This window comes from Canis lupus, chromosome 8 (genome assembly GCF_011100685.1).
Source record: "Canis lupus familiaris isolate Mischka breed German Shepherd chromosome 8, alternate assembly UU_Cfam_GSD_1.0, whole genome shotgun sequence".
NCBI classification, from domain to species: domain Eukaryota; kingdom Metazoa; phylum Chordata; class Mammalia; order Carnivora; family Canidae; genus Canis; species Canis lupus.
The window spans coordinates 29,650,493-29,668,080 of NC_049229.1; the positions used below are offsets into that span (position 1 = coordinate 29,650,493).

At 36.5% G+C, this 17,588-nt stretch overlaps 1 pseudogene; it reads right to left on the reverse strand.

Annotated features, from left to right (window-relative positions):
* Window positions 1-4,045: 4,045 nt before the first annotated feature.
* LOC100686587 lies at window positions 4,046-4,537 on the reverse strand (annotated as a pseudogene).
* Between the last annotated feature and the right edge of the window lie 13,051 nt (window positions 4,538-17,588).

The window sequence follows — 17,588 nt, forward strand, 5'->3', positions numbered from 1 at the left end:
ATATGGTTAAAAAAAGGCAGTAGAGTTAACCATGTCTTGGTTTGAATGCTGGTCTGACTGTATGATTTTACACAAGTTGCTGAAGGCCTTTAAACCTGTTTCTTCATGGGTAAAGTGAGGATAATATTCCTTACTTTGTAAAGTGTTACAAATATAGGAATTAAAGTACATGTAACAGAACAGTTTTTTTCATAGTTTTTATTCTGTTTTGCTTTTCTCCTGGGATTTCTTCATGTTCTCCTTCCTCAAATACAATCACAAAAGGCCACTTTAGTTCTGTTCATTTGCTTTGCTTTTCTTTAATTTTTGGTCATGGAGGTATTATCATTTTTGAAACCTGACTAATGCCTTTTTAATTTTAATTCTTAAAAATTATGGTAAAATACATACATGTAACATAAAATATACCACCCCAGCCATTTTTATTTTTTATTTTTTTTAAAAGATTTTATTTATTTATTCATGAGATACACAGACACAGAGAGAGGCAAAGACACAAGCAGAGGGAGAAGCAGGCTCCATGCAGGGAGCCCGACGTGGGACTTGATCCTGGGTCACCAGGACCTGGCCCTGGGCTGAAGACGGCACTAAACCCATGAGCCACCTGGGCTGCCCACCACCCTAGCCATTTTAAATTGTACAATTTACTGGTATTAATTACATTTGCATTGTGCAACTATTACCATTATCTCCAGAACTATTTTCACTGTCCAAAACTGACATTTCCCATTGCTCCCTCCCCCAGTTTCTGGAAACCACCATTCTACTTCCTGTCTCTATGAATTTGCCTGTTCTAGGTATTTCATACAAGTGGAATCGTACAGTATTATTATTTTTACACCTGGTTTGTTTTACCTAGTATTATGTCTTCAAGATTCATCCATGTTTCACAGGAGTCAGAATTTCCTTCCTTTTTAGGCTGAATAATATCCTATTGTATAGATGTAGCACATTTTGTTTATCTATTTATTCATTGATGTGCACTTGAGTTCCTTTTACTTATTGGCTATTATGAATAATGTTGTTATGAACATGGGTATATAAATATCTGTTCAAGTTCTTGTTTTCAGTCCTTTGGGTGTATACCCAGAAATGGGATTGCTGAATCATGTGGTTATTCTATTTTTAATTTTTTGAGGAACTGCCATATTGTTTTCCATAACAGTTGCCATTTTACATTCCCATTAATAATGTATAAGGGTTCCAATTTCTCTACATCCTCATCAATGTTTGTTATTTTTTGCTTTGTTTTCATTTTTGTTTTGATAGTAGCCATTCTAATAAGTCTAAGGTGGCATCTTATTGTGATTTTGATCTGCATTTCCCTAATTATTAGTGGTGTTGAACATCTTTTTTGTGGTTATTTCCATATCTGTATATCTTCTTTGGAAAAATGTCTATTCAAGTTCTTCACTCTTTTTTTTTTTTTTTTTTGAGTGGGCTTCAGACAGACAGATGTTCATTTTTTAATAAAGTTTTTTTTTGTTGTTGTTGAGTCATAGGAGTTCTTCATATATTCTGGATATTAATCTCTTATTAAATATATGATTTGCTGGCTTAACATTTTAATTTTCTCTTTTTTATATTTTATTTTTGGTGATTTTGTGTTTAGAGGAGAATATATGAAAGATTGAATTCACTGCATCATCTTGTCTAGAAATCCTTACTATTTTTTTAATTTAAAAAAAGGATATAGGAGTGCCTGTGTTGTGCAGTTGGTCTGGCATCCAACTCCGGGCTTTAGGTCCTGATCTTGGGGTTTGGGGATTGGGCCCTGAAATGGGCTCTGCACTTGGTGTAGAATCTGCTTGAGATTCTATCTCCCTCTACTCCTCATTCTCATGCTTTTTCTTTCTAAAGTGGGTGAATAAATCTTTAAAAAAATAATTTAAAAAATTTAAAAGATATTAAAAATCAATATATATTAGTTTATCTTTTATTATTATCATTATTTAAAAGATACTATCAAAGGGACTACATGAATGCAGAAAAGTATTAACAATGCATTTAACTATGATCTTTCTGTTTTTTTTTTCATTTAAAAATGATGAGACTGAATTTCAATTATGAAGATATAAATAGACATTATTTAAAAAATAAGTCATTTTTATAAGAAGGGGAAAATAAGAGGGCCAGGTAAAAAGCTGAATTTCCTGCATTGAGGGAATATTTTATTGGGAGAGGTGTTTGTTTTGTTTTGATGTATTATTGTTTTTGTTAGGTGGAGATCATTGTACATGTTTATAAGTATAGGAGAAGGAAGTACAAAGAGACAGGTTGAAGCAGCGGGAGGGTAGGACAGTGTGACCAGCTGCTAGAACCAGGTCACTTATGAATTAGAAGGTAAGAATCCAGAACACTCAGAAGGGAACTGATCTCCACTGGGAAGAAAAATGGTATAAATCTGGAAAGTGTGTAAATAAATCTGTAGGCTGGGAGGTCTTGAAGCTGAGAGATGGTCTCTATTTTCTCTAAGTGGGAGAAGTACCATCATTCAGAGGATGTATGGAAGGGTGAGTAAGAATGGGGAAGTTATTCTGACAACAGAGTAAATGAGAAAGTGAATTGACCATGGGCAGGGAAAAGGTATTCCTGAGTGACACTAAAGTGGCTGCAGTGGGAGATCATGTATTTATTCTGGCAGCGATCCACCTGGCTGCCACATGTAGGAGTATATATAGTGGATAATTGGATTGATTCATGGGTGAAGGAAAAGGCGTCTGAGAGTTCTGTCAAGAGCATGGTGGATTTGAAGACCACTGGCTCTGTCTAGGCTGGATATGGAGGCAGAAAGCTGATAAATTAGATTGAGAGAGGGATTGTGGGGTTGGAGCTCTCCATGGGAGGTAGGAAATAATGAAGTTGGAATAAAGGAGTCAAGAAGTAGAAGAGTGGAAGGCTATGGTCAGAGGGACAAATTTAAAGGGATTTTATTAAACTTGGCTAAGAATTCTGAAATAATAAATCTTTTCAAACAGATAATCAGAAATTTAGTGTTTCATTAGATTTTTATATGATAATTATTATCTTTTTTCTGCTTTTGTAGGGTAACATGGAGCTCATTTCTCTCTCCTCAGAGAGTTCTGCATTTTAAAACTACAAAATTATGAAGTAGCTAGTTATTTTCTAAGTCTGGAAATGAATATTGGAAGACACTAAATCCTACACCACTAAAATGAAAATGTGAAATAAATCTTCACATTACCTTGCTAACTCCAATTATAACAAACGTTTGATTTGACATTTTATTAATAGTTTATTCTTTTTATCCTTTATAGCATCTTGCTAATCAGAATGGCTTAAACCATTTTATATCATTATCAGCATCCTAATAATTAGAGTGACTTATGCCATCTATTTGCACAAACTGGATTAAGATTGGCTAATATACATGCATTAAAGAGGGAAATTTTGGCAAATATTTGTTACTAAGTTATTTGAATTTGGTTGTTTATCTTGATTAAACTGTTATGATTGCTCTGTCCTTTTCTTACCCTTTGTGAACTTTACATATATGGGAAGAGCTACATCTCTTCAGAAAAGTAGTTTGGGCTATGTTCTCAGAAGCTTTTTTGTAGGCAGACTTTCCATGTTCATTCCCCATCTTCACTCCCTATCAGAAGATAGTTATTCCATTGGCTGCCAACAAATGCCAAACTGCTGGACTAGTTCAATCACTGCCACCCTTGAATCTCTCCAAAGCAATGTGATTTAATAAACACTATTTATTCTACAACTACTTAGCCATATCAATTTCCTTTATTTAAAAATCTCCTGAAAACAAAGCTCATCCACAAAGTCTTCCTGATGACCAAGGAAGAGATGCTCACATCTCACTTGACCTATTGTTTTCATTTTCAGTTTCATGATAGTAAGGACCAGGTCTAGTCAACTTTTATTATTTATTTATTTATTTATTTATTTATTTATAGATCCTGCCGCAGGTTTATTTGTACAAATAGCACAGGAGGACACCGGGCCCATGCAGACAGAAGCCCAGGGGTCATACCAGGCCTTCTGTCCTCACACTGGCAGGCAGAAGCCTCTACGCTGGAGCCTCTGTGAGGCCCTGGGCACCTTTGGGAGCCTGTGCTGCAGGAGTAGAAGCAGGAGCCAGAGCCGGGGTCACAGCTGCAGACTGGGCCTTGGTTGGGCCTTTGTTTGAGCCTTGGCCTTGGCCTTTGGCCAGCAGAGCCTGAGACCTTTGGCAATGTGGGCACGAGCATGTTTCCCGAGCTTGGGGTGAGCGAAGTAGGCAAGTTGATTGAGCTTGCAGCTGCCGCCCTTTGGGATCTTGGGCTTAACCTCCTCGGGCTTGACAGGGGCTTTGGTAGCCTTGGCATGTGCAGTCATGGCCTTGGCATTGTCGGCCTGCATCTTCTTCAGGCCCTTCTTGTTGTGCTTCTCGGCAAGTCCTGAGGAACTTGGGATCTACCCCCTTAAGAGATTCGTATCTTTGTGACTGGGGTTTCTTGATGCCATTTCTGTCCCATTTTCGTGACTGGTCGTGAGTGGTGTGGTTCTTGGACTTGGCCATGTCTGCACCAAAGCCTGCGGCTCCCCAAGCGCCTCCTCTAGTCAACTTTTAAAGAAGTTATAATCCTTGTGGATGTTTACTTCTGCAATTAGGCAGTTAATACTTTTTCATAAAGTGGGTGACAACAATGATGGTATCAGAGAAACAAAACTCTTATGTTCTTTCTACCGTTCACCTTCTTCAGTCATGCCAGCAGATTGTTGGTAAAACAAGCAATACATTTTAAATTTATATTTAATTTATTTAATTTAATGTATTAAGCTTCATTAAATTTGTATTCAATACAGTTTAAAATGTGTATTTAAGATGAAATATGTTTCCACTATTATTTGCTTTAGGAAGTAAGACACCATCACTTTAAATTTCCCTTGAAAATGAAGATGGAGAGAAAAATAAAGCTGATTTTATTTCAGTTATAGTATCTTAATTATGTGGTTTTTTTTTTTTTAACTTCAGGCTGCCTTAAACTCATTTTAGAAATTTTACATCTATATAGAATAAGATTAAGTCAGTTCACAAAGGAAATAAGTAATATAACCTGCCCTCCCCCCCTTCAGCCCACCCCTCATCCTGTAACTTTTACAAATCTTACATATTGGTTCTTTCTCTCAAAATAGGCAGCACTTTAGACCACAGGACCAATAAAGCATGCTAACTTATTTCATTGTATTACTTTGGTAGATCCCAAGAGGATGATGACTGAAAAGGGGAAGACATTTGTAATAGTAACTGCTTATGCTGTAAGTCCAATTCACGGCAGGCTTTTCTTTTGAGATGATAAAAATGCCTGTGATGGAGTAGTGGGGGGAAATTAAACAAAACAATCCTTTAATCAAAGTACTTAAGACATCTTTCGCAAAGGAAAAAAAGGAGACTAATTTACTGGAATAAAATAATTCCTTGGCTTATAAAAATTCTAATTGGGTACCTGGGTGGCTCAGTGGTTGAGCGTCTGCCTTCGGCTCAGGGCGTGATCCCGGTTCTGGGGATCGAGTCCCGCATGGGGCTTCCTGTGAGGAGCCTGCTTCTCCATGTCTCTGCTTCTTTCTCTCTGTGTGTCTTTCATGAATAAATAAAACCTTAAAATTTATTTTATTTGAAAACATTCAACAACCCCCTTGTTGTGTTCTGAATATGTGTCATTACTATATCCCTCTCTCTTCTTTTTTTTTTTTTTTTAATCCCTCTCTCTTCTATGTAATTATATAACCCTTTCTCCTGTTTCTGATGTCAGCTTATTCTCACTTTACTTCTATGGCCTTTGTCTTAAGAATGAAATAGGTAAGGATACGAAAATGAAAACCAAGGACTTAATCTCTGTATATACACACAAATAATTTAATCTCCCTTTCTTGGAATTTTGTTCACAGTATCATAGGTTTTGAATCATATTGGGGATCTTCCTGTGCAATAGGGCTTAACAGAAAGACTATTGTTTTTAGATTTAGAAGACCTACATTTGAATATCAATTTACAGTTTAGTAGTTGTATGAATGTCAGCCATGTCGTTTAAATTCTCTGAATTCCTCATCTCTAAAATGAGGATAATAGTATTTGTCTAACGAACTTCACAGGGCTGTTATGTCAAAGTATGTGAAAGCAACTTACAACCATGCAGCACAGTAAGAACCTGTTTTCATCACAACCATCATTTGACATATGAGAAAACAGACTAGTCAGAAAAGTTAAGTATTTTCCCTAAGGATATATAGCTTGCTACGAATAGAGCAGGAACTAAAAACTGAGTTTCCAATTTAGTTTGAATTCTTTTCCATTGATTCTTTCTGAGGTGCTTTATTTCTACTTGTAAGAAGTGTGTTTTTCTCTCTAATTCTGTATGATTGGGTTTCAATGACCAGTACATAAGGTATAAATTTAAATCATGTCTTTGTATTTTACAATTCTGCGTTTTGGACTGGAGATACATATGTTAACTCCCTGGATTCAGAAGAAAGAGAAAATTCACACATGCCATTCTCCTTTTGCAGACTGGTTGTAGGAGCTTGACTGCTCTTTTTGAGAGTAGGACATGTATTTGTATGTTGAGAATTCACCTTTACCATGGCTTCTCTGCTATGATAGGTAGTGACAGAAGTTATATAGAAGCTCATTGCACAGTGTTTGATTGCATACATCCAAAGTACCCAACACAATTTCTAATCTTAGATGGGCCCTTCCAAAGCATCTCCTTGAGGTTAAAACATTGGACTTAAATGACAAAGTGTCCTTTTGTTCCACATGAGCAAGATAATGAGATAGTATCTTCTCTGCATAATGTTCTGGCCTCTATGCCTCTCCCCTCTCTTATTTTAGTTAAGTGGGAGTAGAAATTAAATGGGAACAAAAGAGACCTGTAACAGAGAGAAGAAGTTTGTTTTATGTAGTCATAAAGGAGATAAAAAGTGAAAAATGTGTTATATAGACACAAAGTGAGTAGGAATCTGTCTGAAGGTGATTTTGGCAGTACAGACAGTTTTTCAGTTATGTACTTCTTGTTACTATTTTATATTTCTTTCTTTTTTTTTTTTTTCAGAGCAAAATGTGTTTTTATTAAAGTAGGAGGATAGGACCAAGTGCAGAAAGAGCTGCCACCATTTAAGATTTCTATCAGATTGTTTCCTTTTTTTAAAAAAAAAGATTTGTTTATTTATTTTAGAGAGAGGGAGAGAGAGACAGTGGGGGCCAGAAGGAGAGGGAGAGAGAGAGGGTCAAGCAGATTCCCCACTGAGTGTAGAGCTCCATTCCAGAACCCTGAGATCATGACCTGAACCCAAATAAAGAGTCAGCCAATTAACTGACTGAGCCACCCAGGCACCCCAGAGTTTTTCCTTTTTAAAGCAAACAGCTGGAGGATATCAAATGGAAATAAAGGGCTTCATTGGAGAAAGTGTAATTTCAAACCCAAACATGTATACAGTGATTTAATACATTGAATGAAGTGAAGATTCAAGTACAATTCATTGAATCTGATAAAACCAAGTTATTTGCAGTCAGAAACAAACCCAGAAAAAGTAATGTTTTGGGGATACCACTCCTCTCTCAAGCATTGGCCTACAAGATCACTGTATCAGGAGACCTGCCAAGAAGGAATAATATTTACAGACATTTTATAAACACAGAAAATATTTATATTTATAAATATTACTCTAATGCTTATTACTATCCTGTAAGATTGACAGCAGAAAAATATTATATAATACTTAAAAAGCAGCAGCAAATCTTTTATCAAATCAATTGAGAAAAAAATTATATAATATTTATAAAGCAGCAGAAAAATCTTTTGTCATTTTAATGAGGGAAATTAATAGGCATCTGAGGGTCACAAGGAGTGTGAGGCAAATGGCTTTCGTTGGCTATGACTGCTGAAAGCCCGCACGTGCTTGTGTGTGTGTGTGTGTGTGTAGAAAATAACTTGCAGCAAAAGTACAAATTCTCTCTTTCCTTTACTATAGCATATGTGTGATGTAGTGGGGAGTGCCTTGATTTCACTATATTGTGGTAGAAAGTTCTTGGATCTCAGAGCTAGAGCAACCTGGGTTTATACCCAGTTCTGCTTCTTACAAGCTCACTATGAAGCCTGTGAAGGAAACATAACGTATGGTTTGGGATTATCTTCAGCTGAAATACAGAACACACAACCAAATGTGGCCTAAGCTATAAAGACATTAAATTATATCACTTAAAAAGAAGTCTGAAGATAAGCTACTGCAGAATTGATATAACAGTGTAACAATGTCATCAAGGATCCAAGCTCTGATTTTATTTTTTTATTTACTTTTTCTTTACCATCTTGAGTATATTGTTTTTTGATTTTTTTAAAAAAGATTTATTTATTTATTCATGAGAGACACACAGAGAGAAAGGGAGAGACACGGGCAGAGGGAGAAGCAGACTCCAAGCAGGGAGCCCTATGTGGGACTTGATCCCGGATCCTGGGATCATGTCCTGAGCCGAAGGCAGACTTGAGCTCAACTGCTGAGCCACGCAGGCGTCCCTTGTTTTCTGATTATTAAGCTGGTCAAGTCATGGCCCTAAGATGGACACTTTAGGTCAAAAATAATGCTTCACATAATCATGTACAGAACAGAAAGGCATTAGGACTCTCCTCACAAGGTTCTATATCTTATGTGGAAGAAACTCTTGCCCAAAAGTTCCCTGGCTCACTTTCTCTATGTCTCTTTGGCCAGAGCTGAGTTGTATCTGGCCCCATCCACTGGTGATTTAGTGTGGGAATAGGACTGTGGCCTGTTTTCTCTGCTGATATCTGTTAGCAACTAACTCTGTCTGCTAACTCTGTCAATCTTACAGGATAGTAATAAGCATTAGAGATAATATATATAAAGCTATTAGCACTCTGCCCATCTCAGGCACCTATTAATGATCATTATTATTATAAATGTTTTAAATTATTAGCACTTTTTGTACAATCTGTTATTTTCCTGTGAACATTTGAATATACATAGTTGTGATCAGTATGTAGAATTCTGGATACTACTTTTATTTTATCAAATTTGTAGATGTGGCAAGTGACCAAATTCTTCCAGTGGAATGAGGGCATTTGTGATGTACTCCACTTTTGGGCCTGATCCAAAAAAACCTCTAAAATCTCCTTTTCTTTCTTTTCCTGGATGTCTATGCCCTAGCCGACCTTGAGGTAATGATGGCAAACCCTGCAATAGCCTTGGATCCTGAATGAATGTGTGAAGCAGAACCTCTACTTTTCTCTCACACTACTGCTTAGAACTGACATGAGTAAGAAACAAATTCTAAAATGTCAAGCCAGTATAGATTTTGGAATTGTTATACTTGTTACCACAACTAATACACAAATTGGTATCTCAAAATGGTAACTACTACAGTGAATAAAGCATTTATCTACTTTATATTTGCTCTCTGGAACATAGACTTTCAGAATAAAAGAATGACAGCAACAACAAAAAAGAACTTAACTCAATGAAAAGCATCAAAATAGTTGAGATAAAAAATCAATGTCCATACAGGAAGAAAATAAAACCACAAATCCAAATTGCTTGGAATGGTCCATAATTAATGTTAATATAAATCAATTGATAAAAAAGTATTTGCCACAGTAATTTCTAAGCAATGCATATATTTAATCATTTTGGTTCAAGGCTAACAAGTAATAAATTAATAAATTATTTTTAAATTCTGTTGGAGCATTTATTTAAAAATGTAGTGCCGCATGGCTGGGACACATTATAGCCACGTGGGCAAGCAAAACAGGATACACAAAGCCTTTAGTAAGCATGGTCTGCATCTCCAGACTTGATACCTGAACTATAGTTTAGACCTATTCCAGCAGAAGAGACTGCTTTAATATAGAACTGTGTATAATTGGGAAGGCCTCAGGGAGACTGATTTGATTCTGGGTTTATTAGGCAGCTCTGAACCGGGTGGAGAAATGGTGGCAGAGGCTGATACATTGACTTTTGTTCCCTTTGGGAGGTAGACCATGGAGGGATGGCTAGGGAAACTCAGGTTGTCAGGAAGCTCCTTTTGGGAAGGGGGTTACCTGAGTGTCTTAGCATATAATTAATTAACCATGCTCAATAACTGAGCCAGCCATGTATTTCCCAACGATTCAATGAGGAAACATAGAACAAAGTGTAACTCCATGCCTGTCACCAGAGTGAGCACCATTATGATGATTACGATTATAACCAGGCCACTGGACTTTTCCAGTTACTTTGACTTTCAAATTCTGATAGCAGGGAGCCAGACCTCAGTTTAAGTTGTGTTCCCTGCTGGGCAGGTCTGGTGGGCCCTGCCTCAGTCTCAATAAGGAACTGAGAAGATAGCTGGAAAGTTGTGGGAAGAGCATCAGGCGCTTGAGTTTGATGCAGGAACCATGCTTCCCAAGGAAATGAACTGCAGCTGTATTTTTTTGAAAAATGTCTGATACAACTTAACTCTCCCTAAGTTGCTAGTTAAATAGTTTTATTGAATGAAATAACATTTGGTAGTTAAAAAGAATGAGGTAGTTCTATGTGTACCAACATTGGAACATCTCTAGGATATAGCCTCAAGTAAAATAAGCAAATTTCAAGAAGTATATTAAGTAAGATCATTATTTCTGAAAGGAATTGAATTTTAAGAAGCTAATTCAGTCAGCTTAGTCCAATTTAATAATTTAAAGTCTTTTTCCTTTCTTTGCTTTCTTTTGAATAAGCAGGTCATCATTCAAATTTCTTCTCTTTTCCCTTTTCTTCCCCCAAGGTGGTGATTATGTATATAGAGGAACTTGCTGAGTCCCTGTGGTGAGAAGGGACAGTGGTCATTGGGTCCACATGGTGCCCATGGGTCTCTCTTTAGTCCTCACTGGTCTATGCAGAGAAAAATACCACTGCTCATTGTAACATGTCTGTGGCCTAACTCAGCAGCTGGTGAACTTTTGATCTCTTCTTTCTGCTTATACAGGATCCTATGGTCCGCCCTGGTGTTTCAAGTGCTGAAGTCTGGTTGTGACTCCTAGTTGGTTCCAAGTCAGGAATATCTACCCTTCTGCTCCAAGCCACAGAATTACCTGATTCTATTAAGACACTACCATAGGCTTGCCAGTATGTACCGTTTACTTTTTGAAAGAAATGGAAATTTTTGAAATTTTGGGTAGCTTCCATATCACATGGCAGTGGAGGGAGACCTTGAACTTAGAATTTTCTTTGGTTTAACAATACTTCAATCATTATGGGGATTTCTATAAAAAGTACTGTTTTTAGAAGTGGGGAAAAGTCCCCCTCACCCTGCTGTCACCTTCTTTCTTAAGCTAATGGACCTCTCTCTCTAGAATTTTTACTAGGAGGGGAGTGGTTATCATACACATTTTTACCACTTGTTCTTCCTACAGCCTTACCTTTCTCTTTTCACAGTTCTTTGGCAAGAAGGGACAGACTTTCTATTTCCTCTACGTGTGTTTTAGTAAAGCATGTAATAAGCTCATGATAGAGGGCACCAAGTTTGAATCTTGGAATACTAAAGGAGACTAAAAAAATTTTTAAAAATTCTTTATTCTGTCAACAGTAAAGCCTGGCTTTGATATTATTGAAGAGGCTATGATTGTTAAGATACACTATTATTTTATGTACCTTTGAGTATGACACAATGCCCTAATGATAGTTCTGTGCAAGGCATGAATTGATTATACTGGCCTTGTATTGCATGAAATATCTTTTATCTACACCAAGGAATGCAAGATTTCTCTTGCCTTTAATCACAATGTTTGGCAAGTGATGAACAATCATTTCACAAATATGTCAGTAAAATAATGTAACCTAATTTCAGTGACATGTCAATATCTTACTTTTGTGGGGATATTTACAGTACTTTCTTGTTTTGCAACAAAATAAGAATTGCTATCATTCATCCAACTACAAGTATTTGCTTCCCTTATATCAAATTTACATTTCATTGCATTGTTTTTGTTCCATTCTGTATATGCAATACTTTTTTTTTACCCAATGACAAACCATAGTGTAATATATTTGAAGACTATTTAAATTGCAATTAAACTCAACCTGGAAAAAGATGATTAAGTTTGGGAGGTAAAGAGATCATGAGTTGAATCTTGACGTACTCTGAATTCTGGAGGAGGAGAGAGGCTAGACTGAGGCAACCTACCTGACTTGTGGGCAACAGAAGCCCTGGCATTAATATTGCTGAATGAAGAAAGAGGGAAGAGGAAAACCATCGGCATTCACATGGTAGTTGCCTGGGTCACTCTTACTTTCTGTCTTCCTGTAAGGTTCATTCTGAATGTCCTGTCCTCAACAAAGCTCTTTCTGGGATGCCTGGGTGGCTCAGCAGTTGGGTGCCTGCCTTCAACTCAGGGCATGATCCCAGGATCTGGGATCGAGTCCCACATTGGGCTCCCTGTGGGGAGCCTGCTTCTCCCTCTGCCTGTGTCTCTGCCTCTCTCTCTCAGTCTGTGTCTCTCATGAATAAACAAATAAATCTTTTTTTTTTTTTTTTTAAAAAAAAGCTCTTTCTGACCCACTAGAGATTAGGTTAGGTGTTCTGTTAAGTTCTAGTATAGCAGTTAATATAGTTAAAAAATATGTATATAAATATTTATATATATAAAATATAGTTAAAAAATATATAATATAGTTATAAAATATATATATATAAATATAGTTAAACTAGTCATCTTCTTAGTTTAACTAGATATCTTCTTACTAGAAAGTTTAACTAGATATATTCTTACTAGAAAGGAAACTATGACGGTCTGTCTTGTTCACCATTTGATCACTCTGCCTAGCACAGTGCCTGGAATGTAGTAGGCATTTAGTCTAGTAGGCACTAATGTGGTGGAAGGAAGGAAGGTGAAAAGGAAACAAAAGGAAAGAAAATAATGAAATTGTTGAAGGTGCCAATAAATAATTGATTAGAACTGAAGAATATAGAATAAAACTTTTCAGATTCTTTGTCTTAGAGTTTTTAGATGCTTCCTGTGTCCAGATAAGGAACCAAAGTCCCTCACACTTGCTAATGATAAATCTCTACTGGGATAGTTGGGCTTGTCCCTGTGACCTATTAGTGTGTCTAGATGTCCTTTTTGTTGGAGTGGTGGGATTGGGAAAGGGAAGCCTTGGCTTTGGCAGAGGTATGCTTAAACAGTCTTTCTCCCACTAAGGAGGGTAGATTGTTGGTACTTTGGTTAATAGTCTAAAGAGATATTCTAAGTAGATAAATGCACATGAAAAAGCTGTTCATATATTCTTATACTTTCTGCTTATCAATTAATAAGAATTTTGCAAAAATTTTTATGTAACTGTGGTAAGTAGAATAATGACCCTCCAAAGATGTTCATGTCCTAATCCTGTGAATATGTTACCTTACATGGAAAAAAGGACTTTGCTGATGTAATTAAGGTAAAGAATATTGAGGTGGGAGATTATTCTGAATTATACAGGTCAGCCCAATCTAATCACATGGGTTTTTAAAAGACAAGAGCCTTCCTACCTGTGCTCAGAAGTAGACATGATTATGGAACAACAATGGTTAGAGAGATGAAACATTGCTGGCTTTAAAGATAGAAAAAAGGGGCCATGAGCTAAGAATTGCTGACAGTTTCTAAAGGCTGGGGAAGACAGTGAAAATGTTATTCTTCAGAGCCTCCAGAAAGGAATGCAATGTTGACACCTTGATTTTAGCTCAGTGGGACCTGTGCTGGACTTCTAACCTACAGATCCCTAAAATAAATTTGTATTATTTAAACCATTAAATTTGCAAATATAATAATGATCTATACTTAATAATTTTATTCTAAGGTACTCTATAGATGCTTCAACAATTTTGTGTCTGCTAAGTCTTTTTTGTTAAAGATTCCATCGGGGTCACTCGAGAGCTAACCCTTAGACCTGGTATAATATAAGGTATGATCAGAGAAGTTACCCCAAAGCATGACCCCTCAACAGTGGGAAATGGGAATGGGTAGATTAAAGCCTCAAATTCCTGTCCTCTGTTGGAAAATTTGAAGTGTGTTTCACATATTTCTTGAGAGGGGCCAGAGTGGAACAAGACCCTATTACCCACAACAGTAACCCTTCGCTATTTTGCCTATTCCCTTCCTTGAGTGTTAAGTGGAATTAGATAGAAATGAGCTAAACTTGGGAAGTCATGACAGAAGGAAGAACCCCACACACCAGAATGCTACCTTTTAGGCCAAATATCTCCTGGTCTAAGGAGAATGAATTCCAAGTAACTCTAGGGGAGAGGCTTTTCTGAGTAATCCTGGAGGTGCCAAGGCATTTGGTTGCCAGGTGGTGCTTGACCAAGGCTATCAACACAGTAAGCCTGAACAATATCAGCAGGCCCAGGCTGTGGCCTTTGCTTATGAATAACCTGGAATTCTAGGGGAGCTCTAACTTATATGTTCTGGAGTCAACTGGTAGAGACAAAGAGTGACTCTCTGGCAGAGTAAACAGCACGTACACAGGCATGGGGCCTAGAGTGATTGGAAAAGTGGGTTCAGGATGAGAAGTGGAAAAGGAAGCTAGAAAACCCACACTAGTAATATTTCTAGGAAAGTACCTAAATACATAAAGTAAGTAGTAACAGATATAAAGAGAGAAATTGGCAGTAATACAATACTAGTAGGGTACTTTAACACTCCACTTACATCAATGGATGGATCGTTCAGACAGAAAACCAAGAAGGAAACAGTGGGTTTGAATGACATATTATACCAGATGGATCTAACAGACATATACAGAACATTCCATTCAAAAATAGCAGAATATGAATCTTTTTAAGTACTCATGGAACATTCTCCAGGATAGATCACATGTTAAGCCACATTACAAGTCTCAATAAACTTAAGAAGATTGAAATCATATCAAACATCTGACCACAATGGTATGAAGCTAGAAATCATATGCAAGAAAAAATCTGGAAAGAATATAAACATATGGAGGCTAAATAACATGCTCCTAAACAACAAATGGCTCAACCAAGAAATCAGAGGAAATAAAAAAATACAGGAAGACAAATGAAAATGAACACTTAATGGTCCAAAATCTTTGGGACACAGGAAAAAAATTTTTTTAAATTTATTTTTTAGTAATCTCTACACCAACATCGGGCTCAAACTTACAACCCCAAGTTCAAGAGTCACATTCTCCACCAACTGAGCCAGCCAGGCACCCTCAAAAGTAGTTATAAGAGGGAAGTTTATAATGATGTAGGCCTACCTCCAGAAATAAGAAAAATTTCAAATGAACAACCTAACCTTCCACTCAAAGGAGTTAGAAAAAGAACCCAAAGTTCAAATAAAAATATTAGAGCAAAAATTTTTTATTGGAGTTCAATTTGCCAACATATAGTATAACACCCAGTGCTCATCCCATCAAGTGCCCCCCCCTCAGTGCCCATCACTGAGTCATCCCATTCCCCCACCCACCTTCCACTACCCCTTGTTCGTTTCCCAGAGTTAGGAGTCTCTCATGCTCTGTCACCCTCTCTGATTTTTCCCACTCATTTTCTCTCCTTTCCCCTATAATCCCTTTCACTATTTTTTATATTCCCTGTATGAGTGAAACCTTATAATGATTGTCCTTCTCCGATTGACTTACTTCACTCAGCATAATACCCTCCAGTTCTATCCACGTTGAAGCAAATGGTGGGTATTCGTCATTTCTAATAGCTGAGTAATATTCCATTATATATATATATAATGGAATATTATATATATAATATAAATAAATATATTAATATATATTTATATATAATATTATAATATAATATTATAATATATAATAAATGTATTATAATAATAAATATATAATATTATTTACCCATTCATCTTTACCCATTCATCTTTCAATGGACACCTAGGCTCCCCCCACAGTTTGGCTATTGCCAGTTATTGCTGGAACATTGCTGCTATAAACATTGGGGTGCAGGTGTCTTGGCTTTTGGCGTAAAAAATCTGTATCTTTGGTGTAAAAAATCAAAAGTCGGTTGTCTGGAAAGATAAATATTATTGATATAGCTGTAGCCAGACTCACAAAGAAGAAGAGAGGATTCAAATAAATAAAATCAGAAGCACAGGAGGAGAAGTATCAGCCAGCAGCACAGCAATACAAAGAATTATAAGAGAGTATCATGAAAGATTACATACCAACAATTCAGATAACCTAGAAGTGAATAAACTCCTAGAAACATAGAAACAATTTCTCAAAATGGAATCAAGAAGAAATAGAAAATTTGAACACATCAATTACTAGTAATGAAATTGAATTAATAATAAAAATAACTCTCAGCAAACACCCATAAACCAAAAAAGCACTACTGAATGGGAGAAGATATTTGGAAATAATGTTTCTGATAAGGGGTTAATATCCAAAATACGTAAAGAACTTATACAATCCAACACCAAAACCCCAAATCATCTGATTAAAAAATGGGCAGAGGGCCTGAAGAGACATCTTTCTTTATTTTAAAGATTTTATTTATTTACTTATTTAGAGGGTGGGGGAGGGGCAAAGAGAGGGAGTGAGAGAAGAGAATCTCTATATCAAAAGGTATCATTCATCATGATCAGTGGGATTTACTCCAGGGATGCAAGTGGAGTTCAGTATTTGCAAATCAGTCAATGTGATAAATCACATTAACAAAAGGAAGGACAAAAACCATATGATCATCTCAATAGAGTAAAAAAAAGCATTTGATAAAATACACATGCATTTATGATAAACCCTCTCGACAAAATGGGTTTAGAGGGAACATACCTCAACATAATAAAGGTTATATATGAAAACCCACAGCTAACATCATATTCAGTGGTGAAAAATTGAGAGCTTTTCCTCTAAGATTAGGAATAAGACAAGGATGTCCACCTTGCCAGTTATATTCAACATAGCACTGTAACAGTACTGTACTAACTACAGCATCAGACAAGAAAAAGAAATAAAAAGCATCCAAATTGGTAAGGAAGAAGTAAAACTTTCACTATTTGTAGGTTACATGATTCTATATATAGAAAATCCTAATGATTCCACCAAAAAACTATTAGAACTGATAAAATTAGTTCAGTGAAGTTGTAGGACACAAAAATAATATATAGAATTATGTTGCATTTCTATACACTAAAATGAAGAGGCAGAAAGAGAAATGAAAAATTAATATCATTAATTCTGCCTGCCACTCTCCCTGCCTGTGCTCTCTTTCTCTGTCAAATAAAATAAATAAAATCTTTAAAATGTCCATACTACTCAAAGCAATCCACAGGTTCATTGCAATCCCTATCAAAACACAACTGCATTTTTTAAAAAAGATTTTATTTACTTATTCATGAGAGACACACAGAGAGAGGCAGAGACATAAACAGAGGGAGAAGCAGGCTCCCCACAGGAAGCCCAATGTGGGGCTTGATCCTACAACCCCAGGATCACATCCTGAGCAGAAGGCAGATGCTCAACCACTGAGCCACCCAAACATCCCACATTGTTGATCATCTTTTTTTTCCCTAAAGTAATCTCTATTCCCAACATGGGGCTTGAACTCATGACCGACCCTGAGATCAAGAGTCACG